At 40.8% G+C, this 5,730-nt stretch overlaps 1 pseudogene; it reads left to right on the forward strand.

The window, feature by feature from the left end:
• Positions 1-2,686: 2,686 nt before the first annotated feature.
• LOC138029141 (putative diacyglycerol O-acyltransferase MT0231) lies at positions 2,687-4,614 on the forward strand (annotated as a pseudogene).
• Positions 4,615-5,730: the final 1,116 nt, after the last annotated feature.

Below are 5,730 nucleotides of genomic sequence, written 5' to 3' on the forward strand. Positions count from 1 at the left end.
GAGAGCACGCGAAATGCATTATGCGAGGTTGAGAATTTAATAATTGCTGGTTTTCACTCACGTGATCAACAGCCATGTTTTTCAACGAAAACAAAAGGAAGCGTTTGCATAATAATAGAGTTAAATTCCCGGAGGATTTGGTCGGGGCACCAACTTGGCCGCCTTTTCTTTGTTTAGGGCACCAACATGGCGGTCGTGACGTCATGTGAAAACCGAGAATAGTCGTTAACATTTTGCACTAGTAATAGTTGACACTATAGCTGCTCCCGCTGTTAAGTAATTCAATGTGTCCACGGCCCAGGTAGAGGAATGGCCGTTTACAAACGGAGCAGCTTTAGCACAAGTTGATTGATGAGTTGAAAAATCTTCGACTGTAAAACTACTTCCAAAATCAACGCTTGCAACTTGGTTTTTTGGAAATTTAGGAATAACCCGCTAAGCCGAAATACGAGACAAACTCTGTCTTTCACCCACCTCTCGGCTGGATTTGAAGAGATCGAGCAAAAAGTACTGAGGAGTAAGTTTTCATTCCACGTCAGATTTCATCGTTTTTTAGCATTTGATTATGTAACGGGAAGACGGACAGATGTTATGACAATTTCCAATAGTTTTTTATTTAATTTCTTTGCGCGCCTGTTTAAATGAGCACTTAAGCTCACACCATAGCAAAGGGCCAATCAAATAGAAACCATTACACGTTGCCACAATAATTAACTCGGTAACTCTGCAAGTATTGAGAATTTATCGAAAACTCGGACGGTGTAAAGTGCAGGTTGCAGGTTAAGGCCTGGGCAAACGGCGTCAACGTTCGTTCGCGATGTTGACCGCTCCCTATACGAGCTTTTCAGGATCAACCGGCTCAACGGGATCGGACCGAATGCATGTGAAGGCCCCCTTGGCTGCCGCCATACGATCCATGTGTGATCTCGGAGAACCGCAAACCCAGCCAGATATAATTGACTGGGAGTCAATTTTGGGGGATGAAACAATGCAATAACCACTTAAAACTGTTGAAAGGCGTAAAAGAGAAAGAGAAGCATGGATATGGACACAAATGGCCGACAAGATTGAAACGGATCACATTTGAGTAATCTTGAAAAAAAGTCGGCCCGACGTTTTGCAAGTTTATGATAAAGCTTGTTTTTGCTCAGAATCATCTTGTTTGTTTTGTAACGATAATTTTATCAGTGAATTCCACACTACCGTTCTCTAGTGTTGAACTCGTGCTTAACTAAAGATTTTCCCTGCCGGTAAATACCCAAAGATCTTCCCCAAGCACCCTAAAATAACGTGACATAGCCCCTTTAAACATATGGTTATCTAAAGCACAGTGTTTAGGCCTAATGTTAGCATTAGTAAATTAAGGTTTGGTTTGTTTCAACTTTGGTGAAACAATGGCTTGCAACCTGCAGTTTTCACCCTACATCGAAAACTAACGAAAAAACGCAAGACAAATACTGCGAATCTAATACTTCTACAAAACCTGCTGATTACGAAACTAACACCAAGACAGCACTATGCAGACACAAGAACAAGAAATACGCAAATGAAAACTGTTGAAACATTTAGAAACTAGCGCAGCGTATATACAAAGAAAAAATGGATGTGGGCGTTTGTATGGATGTCTATATGGGCTGTAGTTCTCAGCTCTCTTTTGTGCTGAAAGTCCAATGTGTCCATTTTGTTTCTGAAAGCAGCCAATCAGCAGTTCCAAGTTGAATTGCGCATTAGCCGTACCCCCTGCGATTACTAAATGGCCTAACTTCATCATTTAAAGACCCAGTGTACGCGTATCTGGATATTTTCGAAAACGGAGACTATTTCCTATTTTTTCCTTCCGTCCACTCGAATTTGACGTCAGTTCGCTCACCAAAACGAAAATTTTTCAAAACGCTCTCTAGACTGTAGAATTTTTAAAGCGGAGGTTTATCGTCTTCTTGTGGACGGGTGAAAACGTTTAAGTTTTTTAATACGATGACATCAAAGACTCAAGATACCACAGAGAGTACTAGGGTGCCCGCGTAGGCTCAAACGGTGAAAGTAAACGTTTTCAAATCAATTTTGCGTATAAGTGTAGTCGGCAGATGCGCTTTGAAAATGCTACGTGTGGACGGAGATTTTTTGAAAATATCCGGATAATTCAAATTTAACCGCAAATAACTTCCTCACACTGTAAGAATGAGCAATTTTAGTTATTCATCGGAAATATCATTTATAATTGAGTGTCTACTGATTCGTGGGTTTTAAATAATTTCTCGGGTGCATTTGGAATCGTCTCATTATTTTCTCCTGGTTGAAAACGAATACTATATAATATTAATTAAGTGTTGCTGTGCAAGAAATTTCCAAAAAATGGTGCTGGATTTGAAGAGATCGAGCAAAAAAAAAAAGTTTTAATTCCACGTCAGATTTTATCTTTTTTTAGCATTTGATTATGTAACGGGAAGACGGACAGATGTTATGATAATTTCCGATAGTTCTTTTTATTCCTTTAGCTTACAACAAATGCAATCAAATACAAACCATCACACGTTGCCACAATATAGAGCATAACTCTGTAACTCTGCAAACTTTAAAAGTGACTGATAGCTGACTCTGCGGTACAAAAAAATGCGATAAAAATCAGCCTTTGGCTTGACCAATTGACGTTTCATCAGAGCATAATTCTCTTTATATCGCATACAAAATGAATGTAGAATGTATAAATTCGCCAAGCGTCTCAACCGAGACACCACTAGGAGTCTGCGTGGATTTTCTTCCATCGCTCGCTACTTTGCCCAACCAAGAGAAAAAGTGGTTGTCGATTATCGATAAAGATTTCACAGCCTTTGTTGAACCGATTCACAGGGGGCTCGATTCTGGTTGTCCATCATGGCAAATGATTTCGTGTACCAGCTTCAGTGCACGGTGACTTTTCTTGTTTTTTGTTTAGTACTCCCTGTTCTTGTGATCATGTTGTTCATTCTAAAGCTAGGAAAATCTGTCATGGAGTGTTATATATCGTACACCCGTCAGTGCGTCTCTTTTCGCGAAGACGATGCCGTGTGGCAGCAAGATCGCCCGACGAATCGTCACATTATTCAAGCTTTAATGGTTTTGGAGGGAACTGTAGACATTCAGAAACTCCGCGAAATAATTAATGAAAGACTTGTGTTCGGAAAAGACGAAAAAGGCGACCGAATTTGCGCTCGACTTACACAAGTTGTGCAAAAACACTTGGGATATTTTGTTTGGAAAGAAGATGAAAATTTCAGCGTGGAAAACCACGTTTTGGACTGGAATGGTAATTGTCCTAAATCCTTAGAAGATCTTGATATGACACTTTCTGAAATTTGCTCTACTCCTTTGCCTGATATTCTCTCACCCTGGCAATTTGTTGTCGTCCCAATGCTTGAAGTAAATTTATTTGGCGTTCTTTTACGTGTTCACCATAGCATTGCAGATGGAGTAGCTTTGACAAGGGTTTTTGTCAAAAATCTCTTTGACCTACCCCCCCAAACACCTGAACCTAAGAAATTTTCAACTAAAAAGAATTTCTACATGTGGTGTAAGGCAATATTTGTCGGTCCCTCCATTGTGCTTACAAAGTTCTTTTCGAGAGCTGATTCATCAAAAATTCACGGCCGGGAACTCTGTGGCAAGAAACTTGTAGCTTGGTCGAAGAATGTTGACTTGTCACTGGTCAAACAAGTTAAAAATATAGCTGGCACAACGGTCAATGATGTAATGGTTTCTTGTCTGGCTGGAGCTTTGCACGATTATTTGAAGGAGAAAAAGGATTGTGACGGTGCAAAAGTAGAAGATATATTGGCTTCAGTCCCCGTAGATACCCGCGCATCGACAGGCTCGATGAAACTCAAAAATAACTTTGCCTTGGTATTTCTGAGGCTACCAATTGTAGCCAACAATGCTGTTGACAGGCTTTTGGTGACCAAGCAACGCATGGACGCTATCAAGACATCCGCTGAACCGTTGGTGACTGCAGTTACTGTCCAGATACTAATGATGTTACCCGACTGGGTATCCAGGTCTCTTATAGATTTCTTTTCTTGTAAGATGTCTTGTGTCCTTAGCAATGTTCCCGGACCTCAACAGACTCTGTTCCTTGGTGGTCAGAAAATTATCCAGGGAATTTTCTGGGTGCCCCAAAGAGCAAATATCGGAGTAGGGTTATCAATATTTAGCTACGGTGGGGAAATTCGTGTCGGCGTTTATTCAGATGAAAGTGTTATTCCAAACCCCAGGGAAGTGGTGAGAAAGTTTGAGGAAAACTTTTGGCAGTTGGTAGATGAGTTGTACCTAGATCAGTTGCCTCAGGCGGTAGGGAGGCCTAATTCACCGGAACAAAGCCAACTGTAGCTCTTACTTACTATTCTTGTCTGGATAAAGGGTCCACGTAGACTCGTGGAAGGAACAGATATCAATCGACCATTCTCGTTCTCAGAGCTGCGATCCTCTGGGAACGAGAATGCTTTGACACACACAGAAAGAACACAAGCCAAGCAAAGAGCAAGAGAAAGAGAGTTTTTTGCCTGCGTTTTGCGCATTTTTCTCTGCGTTTTGAGGTCAACATATGTTTTCTATCCTTGTGTTACGTTCAATCTGGTTTTCGTCGCCGACAGCGCTATGGAAATGGGGGGGGGGGGGGGGGGGAAAGCAAAACAGTGAACGACTCATATCAGTAGGCGTATTCGATCGGGCGTATTAGCTTCTTTTATAAAAGCAACTTCATTAGCAAACTTTTGTGGTGGAAACTACAAAGTTTTACCGCCATTTCTTTTATTCGTGAATCCGAGGAGAAAATAACTTAAGACTTCCGAGTCACACTCACTCAACAGTGGATGAATTTAGGCCACTAACATGATTGAAGAAACGTGGTGGCACTGTAATGAGACCGTTAGAACAAAAAAAAAATGGTTGTGTAGTATCTATTGTTGGCTATTACTGGACTGTCGTTGTTTCCGAAGTTTAGTCTTTTGTTTGGTTTAGCAAGCCAAATACATTGTACCATACGAGAGCAGCTATTGTAGCTACCCATCAGTGATGCTCGAAATCAGAAGACTGGATTTCTAGAAAACTGAGGTCGCTTTTGTAGCATGTAGGACTTGTGCAAGAAACTGAAGCAAGAACGCTCTGAAATGCACGTGCTCCATATCTTGGGACTTTTTTTCAAATTTCATAACCCTTGTTCATAAACTCTACGAGATGCTAAGAATTAACAATACACTATTTGCCTACAGCAGGGGCGCGATTTTCCCGGTGTGTTGTTGTCTGGCGAGATGGCAAGATGGCAAGATGTTGTCTAGGAAAGTTGCCGGCTTGGTAGTGATTTACCAAAAAAACTTATGGCATAAGAGGCTAAAAACAGTTTTAATTCTCATGCACTTACAAGAAACTTAATTGATTCTGTATCACCAAACAGCTATGCTACAGTCACTCCTTGTTTTTCCGTAAGAACGTTTACGACGACACTTAGAACATACCCAGGATGAGAGTCAATTAAGAACGTCTTCATTTTGTTCATTTGTTTTTTTTTTTGTTATGAGTAGTATAAATAAAGGCGAAAGAAATGTAAAACTGTAGTCTAGAGCGAGTTTCAATTGAGTGTCGTAAAACCAAAACCAAAGTAATTACTTTGGCCAATCAAAAAGGACTGAGACAATCCGGCAAACCAATCAAAACTCGAAGTAATTACACGTAGCCGAGACAAAGCGCGGGAATATGTGCACG

This window comes from Montipora capricornis, chromosome 13 (genome assembly GCF_036669925.1).
Source record: "Montipora capricornis isolate CH-2021 chromosome 13, ASM3666992v2, whole genome shotgun sequence".
NCBI lineage: Eukaryota > Metazoa > Cnidaria > Anthozoa > Scleractinia > Acroporidae > Montipora > Montipora capricornis.